We start from the raw sequence: 12,725 nt of genomic DNA, 5'->3' as shown, positions 1-12,725 counted from the left end.
GGACACACTACTTTGCAGGAAGAGATGCTGGGGCTTCCTGAAGCTCAAAGATCTCTGGAGTGCACAGACAAAAAGCATTGGCATTGGCAAGTTGACGTGGTGCACTGGGTTCGATTCCAGCTGTTGTGACGAGAGATACTGGCCTCAAAATTGCAGAGAGGACAGGTCAGGCCTTGAGAAAGTTGCAGAACCACTACCTTTGTTGCTGATCCTCGGGAAGTCTCTGGGACGTCAGGAACAGCAGACCAGTCATGCCTACAGATGCAGGGGAGTGACTCCTTCACTCCAAGGGAGATTACTTTGGGTGGGTGACAGTGAGTGAACAGCCTGTCCCAAGTCTTGCTTTGCCCATGATGTCCTGCAAGGGAAATGTCATGTGCTAGGGACAATAGAAAACCTCTGAATTTCTGAGGTATAACCAACCTCCCGGTGGCACCAGAAAACAGGAACGCATCTGCCCAATAGATCCAATGGGACCCACTGACATTCCCTACCTCCTCAACAGCAACTTGCTGTCTGAGTTGTTCAAGAGAGGGGCAGGTTTTCTGCTCCAGACTCAAGTCTGCCCTGGAAGAGCCCCCTGCCCCAGGAACTCTGCAGAGTCATGCCCAAGTTCCTCTGGCATTGTTCCTTGACAGTGACTTAGTTCATCTGCCTCAGAAGACTGATCCTCACTGGGGGCCTGAGAGGAGGATACATCTTTACCCTTCCCGCTCCTTCCCATGGGACCTTGCTAGTCCATTCTTCCAGGATCCAGGGTTCCCTCAGTGCTTAATTGTTTGGCTTTATCAATGGTAACAGCAAAGGCACTGGGTGAGATTCCCATCATCTCAGCATGTGTCCTGAACTCCACTTAAAACAAGACTGAAGTTTCTAAATCATTGCCCAACAGACAGTCTGCAGGAAACCACATCTTTTAGGGCCAGTTATCCCTTGCCCAGCTGAGAGTCACAACTGCCAAGGAATGATCAGGCCTGACATTGGTCAATTGGTAAATTTGACCAATTATGATCTGTTCAGAAGACACCTGTTTCTCTGTCACCATAGTGACACTGGGTCCTTTTTCCCTCTATGCCACAGCTTCTTGGCCATTAATGAATGGCTGCTGTCTGTATTTGCCCAAGTTAGTAGGACTTACAAGTAAAGTGGCAAGTTCCATGCCAGTGTCACAGACAAGAATAACCTGAGTGTGTGAGGACTAGGCCAGAAGCCACTCCAGACCCCAATGTTAACCCTACTAATCCCTTGGGGGCACTACTACTACTTGGACTGGTGCTCGGTCATTAGTTGCTTTAGGAGCAAGAGTAGTAGTCTCCTTGGTGCCAGATTTAGAGTATTGGCATATTTTGCTCTATGGCCTTTTTCCTTACACAGGTAACACCAATTTTTCTTGGAGGAGGAAGAGGTTTTGGACCCACCCCCAGAGGACGACTTTTGGGGACCTTGTGAAGACTCTTTCTTGTCTTTATATTTCTTCCCACTCTTATCTTGGGCCTTAGAAGAATCTTGCTTCTCTGATGACCACCACCATGAGATGTTTGCTTGACCCTGGCGTGGACCCATTTGTTTGCCTTCTTTCCAAATTCTTGGGAAGAGGTCAGATCAGAGTCCACCAGGTACTGAGGCCGTTGTTGATATTTACAACTGTTTGGGATGTGGTCCCTCATCAATACATTTTACATTCCCTCATAATTATGTACATTACTTCCCTGAAGCCAGCCTCCCAGAGCCTTAATAGCACTGTATACAAAATCTCCCCAGTCTTGGGTGTGTACCTTCTGTGTGTCCCAAAACGTATCCCTGTACTGTTCAGTGGTTAAACCAAATCCATCTATGAGGACACTCTTCAAGACTGAGTAATGGTCTGTATCTTCATCCCTAACAGCGAGTAGTTTGTCTCTACATTTGTTAGCAAAAGAGAGCCACAGAATAGCTGCCCACTGCACTTGAGAGAGCTTCTGAACTTTACAGGCCCCCTCTAGAACACTGATCCATTTCTGGATGTCATTCCCCCTCCTGGGAAGGAGGGACTATCCTGCTCAAGGTCCTAGTAATAAAGCAATGTTCCCTGACCCTAGGATTGATAGTACTGCAACCATTGGATCCTAGTCCCAAATTCTTCCCAGCCTTCTGAACTTCCAGGGCCTCCATATCAAGGGCCATCTGTTCTTTCTTGATTTTGAGCTTGGCTTTCTCAAGTTTGAGCAGATGACACTCCTTTCTAAGGAGTCCTCCTTCTGCTAGAGATGGAGGTCCCTATAGAGTGGTTAGATGCGGTTGAATTGACAGAGGGGGACCTAGACCTCCCCTTGATTCTTTGCACCGTCCCATGAGGAATAAACGGGGACCTACATCTAGGGACTCCCTCTGTACTATCTATACTATTCACTAGGGGATTAAGAGTTCACCAGTGAGGGGTCCTCAGACTACCCCTGGTCATGCTCAGAATTGGGGTTATTGGGGTGAGCCACCAATGACCCTTCTTCTTGAGGGCAGCCCTCCCAACCCGGAGTTTTCCTGCTCTTTTGGACTCTCAGGATTCTGGAGTTCACAGTGAAGTAGCATCTCTAAGAATTGCTCTGTGTTAGGGTTGCTACCTGTCTTTATCTTTCTGGATGCAGCTAGGGTCCTATATTCCCGGAACTTGGGACCACTGTATCTATAGAGTTGGGATTCACTGACTTCCCCAACTAAAAACATGGTGACTAGGTGTAGCGTGGTGTTGCACCTCCCTACCCTAGTGAAACTAAACTTCCAAAGATAGGAGAAAGGGTTGTGCTAGACCCTTTTCTACCAATCCAAAAATTTCGGGAGAACTTACTAAATTGCAAAAATTATTTATATCTGTCTAAGCTAGTGATGGTTTTTCATCCATCCACACCTAGATTAAATGGTAAAACAGTGCAGCCTTAAATCCAAAACGCTACACACCAATGTAGGAGGCTGGCTTAGTACATGGTGCACACTTATTCAACTGATAAGCCTTACGCTAATCAAGGCAACCCTTATGTTGATATTAGTGGTCTTTGATAACCATAGAAACCTCTCAAAGTGGTAGCTGTGCAGAACAGCCTTCAGGCTTATCTTGAAGGTGTGTTTATCAGCTTGTGTTACTAGGTTAATCATGTAGAGTAAGTCAAACGAAAAGTAACCACACAGTATATATGTAAAAAATATGTCTATTTATTACACAACATGCACTAACACATTGGTATATCTTGTACATGAAGATATAAACAGAAATACAGCATAATAATTCAATTGCAATCAGATAAATAAGCACAAAATACAGTGTTCTCCAAGGAAGGCTAAACCACATATTAAGAAAGTGGAACACAAACTGCAGAAGAGGACGGGACTTGGACTTGAAGACCCAGAGGAGCTGGGGACACAATGAACCACCCAAGGTAAGTACCCTGGAACCCCAGGGAGGCTGTGTGCAGAGTGGGAACACAGTCACATGCCCAATGAAAGTCAATGGAGAAGTCGGTGATGTCGTTTTTCAGAACAAGGACCCTTCCCAGAGGACCCCGATGAATTCCATTAGAGGATGGAAGGTTGGACAGCCACCTCACCTGTGGATGCCCTGGAGACCAGGTAACCTACAACAGGTAAGCCAGGTGCATTGGCGTGGAGGAACGTTGGAAACCGCCAAAGAAGACATTGGAAGACTTGAAGAAAAAGTCTCTGGAGAAGAAGGTGAAGAAGTCTGATGGAGCCCAAGGATGAATTCTGGTAGTTCAGAACTTGCATGCAGACGGGAAAGAGTCTATGCCACTCAGGGGGTGCCGCTCGCTGACTGAAAGCGCTCATACCTTGGATTGCGGAGGACTGTGGAGGTTCTTCCTACTTGCCGACTTTCTGTGGGTCACTGCTGTTTGGTGTCTAAATTGGGACAGAGCCACTATACCACCGGGATTACGGGACTGCGAGGACCAGCATTCCCAGTTGTTACCAGCTGGTGCCTCTTCCCGTAATCAGTCCGCCTGCCTGCCTGCAGCCTTATAACGCCTCGCGGGCCCCGCTTCGCCGTGCCGCTCGCTGACTGAAAGTGCTCATACCTTGGATTGCGGAGGACTGTGGAGGTTCTTCCTACTTGCTGACTTTCTGTGGGTCCCTGCTGTTTGGTGTCTATATCGGGACAGAGCCACTATACCACTGGGATTACGGGACTGCGAGGACCAGCATTCCTAGTTGTTACCAGCTGATGCCTCTTCCCGTAATCAGCCCGCCTGCCTGCCTGCAGCCTTATAACGCCTCGCGGCCCCCGCTTCGCGGGAGCCGCTCGCTGACTGAAAGCGCTCATACCTTGGATTGCGGAGGACTGTGGAGGTTCTTCCTACTTGCTGACTTTCTGTGGGTCACTGCTGTTTGGTGTCTAAATCGGGACAGAGCCACTATACCACCGGGAGTACGGGACTGCGAGGACCAGCATTCCCAGTTGTTACCAGCTGGTGCCTCTTCCCGTAATCAACCCGCCTGCCTGCTCTATATAATTAGGCTCCTCCCATGCAGCACGGGACGTGCGCGGGACGTGTCCGGGCGAAGCCCGGGACAAGGGCAGGACCGTTTCTGACCGTTAGTAGCCGGGTGAGGCCGGGCTGGGCCACCCCTCTTGGGTTTGTGATTTTGTGCTCTTGTAGCCTGTTATATCCTAATAGTCATGTGTTTTAATTATAATTGGCGTAAAAAAGTTTTAAGACATATAGTAATCGTTGACTGTAGGACAATGAGTGTTATCTTCTAGTGCCTCACACTGTGTCATACATAGTGTTGTATCTGTTGGCGTCTGTTGACTGCACAGTACGTGTGCCCACAATATCTACCCCCTGTATTCATAGTGGCAAAGAATGGGGAAGAATAACCCTGTGGTATCTGCTCCTGCCCCAAAACAAAAAGCGGTTTCAAATCCCCGCTACCCAGTCTGACAGCAATTGACTGTATGCTGCAGAAAACCATTGGGGCGGTGGCTAGAAAGCACAGAACATCGCCTCTCGCTCCCTGCTGGTTCTCTTCCCCTCTTGCCCTCTACCAACATATCGATGTTCACTATTAACTCCCAGGACTCGATATTGGCGCCATCCTTTGTTGCTCTTCCAGGGGTCCACCATATTCCAACAACTCAGAATATTGCTCCTATGATGGGCAATGCATCTCCTGAGTTTCTCCCCTTATATACAAGGCTGTCACTGACCCCCACTTTCCTAAATGAGGTCATTCCCGACCCTTCGTCTCAGGTAGGGAATTTGGTAGATAATGGGTGCTGTGACACGCCACTAAGCTCAATCTCGGTCTCTGACTCGCGGCTAAGTCTAAGTAGTGACAGTCCGCGTGTAACAACCAGAGGGCAGAAGGCTAGGCGTAAGTCTAAACACACTAATAGGGAATGTCTAACTGCAAAAAATGCTAAGGGGAATGTAGGTGGTAATAAACAAAAGAAAGCGCTTGCTAAACAAAATGAAACAAAGGGGAAGAATGCTAATAGTAATGCATCTGATGCTGTACCCATCCCAACTAACGACAGAGGTCCACCAGCTGATGCATGCTTTTGGGAGACAATGGAGACCCTCTTTGAGAAACCCCCTAAAAATCTAGTAAGCAGTGGACCAACTAGCGGTAATACTGCCCCGTTGCCTAGTACCAGCCCTAACCTAGTGCGTCCTTTAACTTCTGTAAAAGAAACTTATTGCCCACATTGAGCAAACTGTTATGTCCCTTATATTGCCGGTACTCGAGAGGATAAAAGTCTTGTCAGAAAGATTGGATCACTTTGAACAAGGGACCCTTGATAACTTCTTTTCTATAAAGGCTTTAATTAAATTACACTAAAAAAATAGCCAAGATACAACTGAACAGAAGCGAATTCCACCGGTAGACCCCTTACAAATGGACAAACACGTATCCCTAAATCGAAAAGACATTTCTGGGCCCCAAAGTGGAACTAATTCCCCAGCGATAGCCATCACAACTCATATTGGCAGTACACCAATAAGCCAATCACTGACCAAAGGGGGTAGGGGAGCTCGTGACAGTGCACCTATATTGATCCAGAAAGGTGAACACATCCGTAGTAACGTAGCGAGACAGGGAAAAGATCCATGTAACCCACCCCAAAAGCCTGATTTGGCAGGTAGTACTGATACCAATTCTATTCACATCAATTTGCCTCCTGCTTGTATGCCTTATGTAGTTGTTCTAACAGGAGTTCCACGGCTAATGCCGGGTAGATCAGAATCATACACCGAACTCAAAAATAAAACTACATTCTGGCTAAACAACAATAGACCTTTTCCAAGGCAACTTGATGACCAGGTCCTCTTTGCTAGATGAGTTAGCTGGGTGGGCAGCAGGACCAAGGATATTCCAGGCGATTGTATCCTTTTAAATTTCAGGGATATGCGAGTCGTAAGGTCAATTTGTAATCAACAGAATATGCATGATGGTAGTGGGATTAGCACTTATGATCTGGGATACTTTCACCCCCAGCCTGTATATTGGCAGCAAAGACAGAGCATTGGGAAGCAACTTACGGGAGGACCCACAGGTGATTCCCATATCTATCCAACTTCTGTCTTTGGCAGAGGTCCAGACTGTTATGGAATTGATGCTGGGTATTGACATAGAGATTGCTCACTTACTAATCCCTTGCCTATCTTCGATGACAATAAAAGGCCCCATAGGCACTGGATCCCAACTAAATTTCACCTAACCTCATATATCCCACTCAATCTCACTCCTCCTGATGAAACTGAATCGGGGAAAAGGCTAGGGCTAGCACCTTTAATTGCTGAGAACAACAACTGCTGAAGTACTGAGGTGGAGGAGGAACATCCTTTACAACGCCGATGTTACACCGCAGTTCCCTTATGGCGCAACTTTTACAACGCAAGTTGTAACAACAAATTGCGCTGGGGGGCGCTCCAGGATAGTAAATAGTTTAATTTACTATCCAACACCTTCCCTACTATCCACGGGGACTGGAGTTGGAATAGTAAATTAAACTATTCACTATCCAGCCCCCAACAACGCAAGTCGTGGTAACGACTTGCGTTGTAAAACATGCGTCGTAAAGTACTGCGATGTAAAACATCGCGTTGTAACGACATACATCCAAGGTGGAGGTATCAGTTAACAAGCCCAAGTCTGGGATTGGATCGATTAACAACGGGATATCCATGTTGGTCCCATAGGTACTTGTATGAACCTAGCAGCTCAATCTATTGATCAGAGCAATGCCCCCTCATTGCATGTTCCCCTCCCGCCGCTTTTGGCGACTGAGACTGTAGGAGAACAATCAAATCCATTTAGTGTATCACTAAATTGCTCCCAGGGGCAAGTAGTGGCCGATACAATGATAAAGATTATTAGCTGGAACGTAGCAGGTATTTCCACGAAGTTAGATGTTCCAGACTGGAATACCCTGGTGGAGTCATATATGATCTGTATCTTCCAGGAGACCTGGAGTCTGGAACCTAACTATGTAGTCGGCTACACTACTTATTTTCTGCCTGCGGTACCTTCAACATTTGGGAAGGGTCGTCCTTCAGGTGGGCTCCTTATTTGGGTCAGCATTTCCCTGGGTTGTAGCATTACACAAAGGCAAGGCAGCTCACCAGACATTCTAAGGATCTCACTGAGAGGCCCTCATAGGGGGAGAACTCTCGATATATTTAATATATATGCCAGGGGCACTAAAGGTGGTTCCCTATCCCCTACAATAACAATGTTAGAAAGTGAACTCAGAGATTGCCACGATGCTATGCAAGTCCTGGTCGCAGGGGACTTTAATTGTACATTCGAGCCCCTTGCGACAGAGGACATCTTGGCACTTACTGAGGATGATACTAGGAGGGGTATACCCACACTAGCAATTCAGCCAATAAATAGAACTATCTCAGATCTTTCCAGGCCCATACGTATAACAGGATCAACCATTCGTCAAGGATTGACTATATTCTCCTTGATCTAAGGCTTTGGCAATTTGTGCAGGATATGGTAATATTACCCACTGTAGACAGTGATCACAACCTGCTCTCTTTGAGTCTAAATCACTTGTGGCCAAGCGAAAATGGTCCAGTTGTACCAAGTAAAGTAAAATCCACCTCAAAAGTTTTTCCATCTAATTGTGGAAGGCGCCTTAAGTGGCGCAAAGTTGCCCTGGATGAAGAGAAAGTCCAGACTATAGAAGCATTGCTGGTAGCCTCACAAAGTGAGTTGGACACGATCCTCTTAGATCACTGTGACCCCTCAGGGGTAACGGCAGTATTTCAGGATACCACTGAGTCGGTGGGAAACCTATTCCTGGTACAACCAGGAGGGGGGTCCGAGAGAGGGCCTCAGAGGTCCAAGGGTATACCGGGGTGGCATACATCCAAATGCAGAAAAAAGAAGTCTGCTCTAATCAAGGCTGTTAAGGCGAAGTCGCAACCTCTGATTCAACAAGCTAGGAAAGAGTATAAGCTGGTGACAACAAATGCTAAAAAGGAGTGTGAGGATCAGTACTGGCAAACACTAAAAGAGGCCAGTTCTGGGAGGGATGCGGGTCGCTTCTGGAACACCATAAGAGCCAAGAATAGTCCTGATAGCGATCTTATTTCGTGTAACATTACCGGCCAGGCATGGTTTGATCACTTCTCGAAATTGTATACGTGCCAGCAAGGAGCTGCTAGTCATCCAGCTCCATGTATTCTCCATATATCCCTAGGAGATAGCACCACATATCCGTTTACAACTAAGGAAGTTGGCCTAACGGCTAGGGCGCTCGACCTCGGACCTGGGGAACTGGGTTCAAGTCTCGATAACGACGCCAAAACCTCCTGTGATTCTGGGCAAATCACTTAATCTCCCCGTGCCTAACATTAATGTGTGTCCTCATGTAACGTAACTGGTGCCATGTAAAGCGCTCTGATACCCGATTCGGTTCGGGTCTAGTTCGCGCTATATAAAACTCTGAAAAAAAAAAAAATACATTTGAATATGCGATTAGTCGCATTGTGCCCCAAAAGGCAGCTGGCCCGGATGGCATCCCCGGGGACCTGCTCCGCTTCGATCTGCCCAAATGGGGGAAGCTTATCTATACTCTACTCATTGCTATTAATAAACGTGCCGCCATCCCCGAATCCTGGAAGGGGGCTGAGGTTGTCCCTATTTTTAAAAAGGGGCCTAGGGACGACCCTTCCAATTACCGGCCAATAAGCCTAATAGATTCCACCCAGAAAGTTGTTGGAAAGGTGGTACTTGAGAGAATCCTACAATGGGCTCAAGAAAATGAGATTCTCTCTGACTATCAAGCGGGATTCAGGGCTGGCACTGGAACAATAGAGCAGGCTTTCCTATTATTGCTAATTTATTGGAAAGTGGTTGTTATAGGCAAAGGCAGTCTTTACCTCGGGTTTATTGATCTAAAGACTGCCTTTGACCTTGTGCCACGGGAACTCCTTTGGGGAGTGTTGTCTGATATGGGGATTCCGTCTAATATTATGTCAATCCTAATGAGGCTTCACGAAGGAAACTTTGCGCAAGTGAGGTGGGGCACCGAGGGCCAGAGAACCAACAGAATTCCAGTGGAGAGAGGGGTCCGCCAGGGATGCGTTCTTGCTCCCACTCTCTTTTCGCTATATGTGAATGGAGTGGTTGAGCACTTGCTGGAAAAACCATCTGATGCGCCATCCCTGGCAGGCGAGCGAATTTCAAACCTCTTATTCGCTGATGATACGCTTTTAATAGCTAAGACCCCAGTGTGCCTCCAAAGCCTCCTTGATAATTTCCAGGCCTTTTGTATCCAACGTGGGCTTGTAATAAATACAGATAAGACGAAGTATTTGGTGTTGAACCCCCCGAAAAAACTTGGCGACCCCCAGCACTAAATTATGTATCCCTGGAAAGGGTCACTGTATTTGATTACTTAGGTATACGCATTTCGGATACCATGCAGTGGACCCCACATCTTTGCAAAATGTTATTAAGCCACAAGAGGGTCACGGGGCGCTCCTTAAGGAACAGCGCTCTTCCTCAGTTAGACCGATTGCCCCTGTCATCGATATTTACAAAGCAAAGGGAGTCAGTTGTGCCCTTTATGGGCAGAGTTGTGGGGTATCTATAACTTAGATCAACTGGTAAGGTCCAAAAATACGTTTTTAAGGGACCTTATGTGACTCCCACAGAGCACCCCAATGACACCCTTGTTACTCGATTTAGGATGTCATTCTATTAATGATCTGGCAAAAGTCCGGCCGTTGCTCTTATGGGCCCGGCTATGGCGAGTGCCGGAACTGGCAAAGTATGCAAAGGGATTATCAGAAGTAATGTCGATGGCGGGATGGCATAAAATAAAATGGCTAAAAGATGTAAAATTTCTACTTTGCGAACTGGGCCTTTATGAAGCCTGGGTAAGTAGGTCCTCTCCCCCGAAGGCAACTTTAAAGACCCTCTATTGGAGATGGGTCGCATCTAGAACTAGCACTGACCCAACCCATGGCAGATTAACGGAAGAGTTCCTAAGGTTTAAGGATGCGGCATTTCGGGAACCCTACTTGGATATTGTTTGGAAATCTGTTGATAGAGCTTTGTATTTTAGATTTAGGGTTGGGGCTCTTCCAGTGCGCGCTTTAACTGCTCGCTGGAAAGCCCCGTACCAAACAACACCATTTTGCCCTATCTGTAAAACCAGAAAAGAATCTGATGCCCACATCCTGTTTGCCTGTCCGGCATATGCGTCGCCGAGGAAAAGCTGGCGTAAACCAATATGTCGGCTGTAGGGGACTAGGCACCAAAATGAGGCACTTCGTATTTTGATATCTGACACACGGTCACTGTATGTTTGTGGTCTTTCGAAGTTTTTATCATGGGGATGGTCCATCAGGACAAAAAGGCTTAAACAAAATATTTAATTTGGAATTTTTAATGAACATGGTCAAATTGTGATGTTAATCTTCAACTGCAATTTTTAATGTTTAAATGTATTTTATAAAATGTGATGCTTTTAAGATATGTTTTTATCGAATAAAAGCCTTCTACTACTACTATGCCACTCAGGAGTGACTAGGAGGTATGGAATAGCAATGCCAACCAATGTCAGATGGTTCAGACGAGTTGATAGTGACCCTGTAGCTGCAGCTGTGAGGGCCATGTGACGCTGAGGAAGACCAGAAACCATGCAAGCCATCTTTGATAGCTGCAATGGGTTTGAGAACAAGAAAGGAGCAATGTTAGGACCAACAAGGTACAAAGGGACTTGCCAACAGCAGCAGAGTCAGAGCAGGCTGGTGAAAACAGGAGAGCCCACTGAAGCAGGAGAAAACCCTCAGGAGGACCCAAAGGCAGAGGAGTTGCAAGAGGACCTCAATCAGCTTACCAATAAGGAAGTCCCACGGTGCAGAGGATGTGGTAAGGACAGTTAGAGATGCTAGAAGCTAGAGCTTCTTTTAGCCTGAAGATCTCTGGAGTGCAGAGCCTACCTACCTTGGCCAACAGTAAGTTGCCGCGGTGCACAGGGGTTTCGTCCCAGCAGTTCCACCGAGAGGTATATGCCTCAAAATTGCAGAAAGTACAGGTCAGGCCTTGAGGAAATTGTAGAACCACCACCTTTGTTGCTGAGCCTCGAGAAGTTCATGCAATGTCAGGAACAGTAGACAGGTCATGTCTGCAGATGCAGGGGAGTGACTCCTTCACTGTCCACATAGATTGAAGCACTCCACTTATCAAAGCTCAAACAGCTTAGTATTTTAAAGTTCTCAAAACAAAATCATCCAAAATTTCTTGAAGATTCTCTTCTTTTAATTTCTTTGCAACTCCAATCCCATACCAACGCGTTTCGCCGAGGTTATTGAGAACCCATCGGCTTCATCAGGGCTGGAAATGATACAAAATGTTTGCATCTTAGCATAATTAACATATTCCAAAAAATTACTTTCAAAGGTAGAGCCCCACACGGCCCAAGAGAAAGCAAACCTGTGCTTTTCACAAATTTCATAATTTTAGTGAATGCATGCACATCATTCTTATTCTTGTTATTAAACCACCTTGTGAAACAATCAAAGAAAACATATGTATCTGAAACACTCAAAGCCAGGTGAAATCATAGCATTTAAAACAAATTAAATTTGTGATATATATAGTGTCACTGCCTGGTCATGCTGTATATAAAAGTGGTTAGCCTCATGTGAGATTGCTTCTGTTGCTCTTCCTATAACCCCATATTTACTAGATTTGCCATTATGGCATTTACCTTTTCTTCGTTCGAATTATTGCCTGAAAGAGAGAGCACTCCCTTACTCTTAAGTCTCGGCATAAAGGAAAGATCTGGGATCAGTTACGTCATATTTCAAACTCGAACTCTTAGTTGCAATTCTCCTACCTCATATTCTGGAGAAGATGCCTGCTATATCCTTTCTGTGGAATCCTCCCTTTGGATCAAATTAACTCTGTGTACCTATGTTTTTAACAATGAAACAGAGACATAGCTTAGTCCCCGTTGCACCCATGACTGTCCATTTTTTAACGTAATAAAATACTTCAACTAGTCTCACCTGTATTATCCCCAACGCTCCGTATTACTCCACTATCAAAGCTCTTTCTTCAAATCTCGATGTCAGCCTGCCTTATCAGTATACCTTCAACCTGAAATTACGAAATCCACATTATTCTCCCCGTTTTTTTATTCTTATCTCAAATGTGCCTTCCCAAACAAACTATATCGTACCTTGAATTATATGCTTAATCCATAT

General features: G+C 46.0%; 1 protein-coding gene and 1 long non-coding RNA gene across 8 annotated transcripts in view; one reads left to right on the top strand and one right to left on the bottom strand.

The window, feature by feature from the left end:
• DNAH8 (dynein axonemal heavy chain 8) overlaps positions 1-12,725 on the top strand; it is a 10,041,960-nt gene that overhangs the window by 6,554,681 nt on the left and 3,474,554 nt on the right. The gene's annotated exons all lie outside the window — the stretch shown is intronic.
• Positions 3,303-12,620, bottom strand: LOC144762192 (uncharacterized). Its single transcript, XR_013596063.1, has 3 exons — positions 12,528-12,620; positions 12,356-12,430; positions 3,303-11,850 (listed from the first exon to the last, which is right to left on the bottom strand). It is a non-coding gene; the product is annotated as an uncharacterized LOC144762192 (long non-coding RNA).

Source organism: Lissotriton helveticus, chromosome 6 (genome assembly GCF_964261635.1).
Source record: "Lissotriton helveticus chromosome 6, aLisHel1.1, whole genome shotgun sequence".
In the NCBI taxonomy this organism is placed as follows: Eukaryota; Metazoa; Chordata; class Amphibia; order Caudata; family Salamandridae; genus Lissotriton; species Lissotriton helveticus.
The sequence above is the reverse complement of the archived record's forward strand: the minus strand, read 5'-3'. Positions and strand labels throughout refer to the sequence as shown.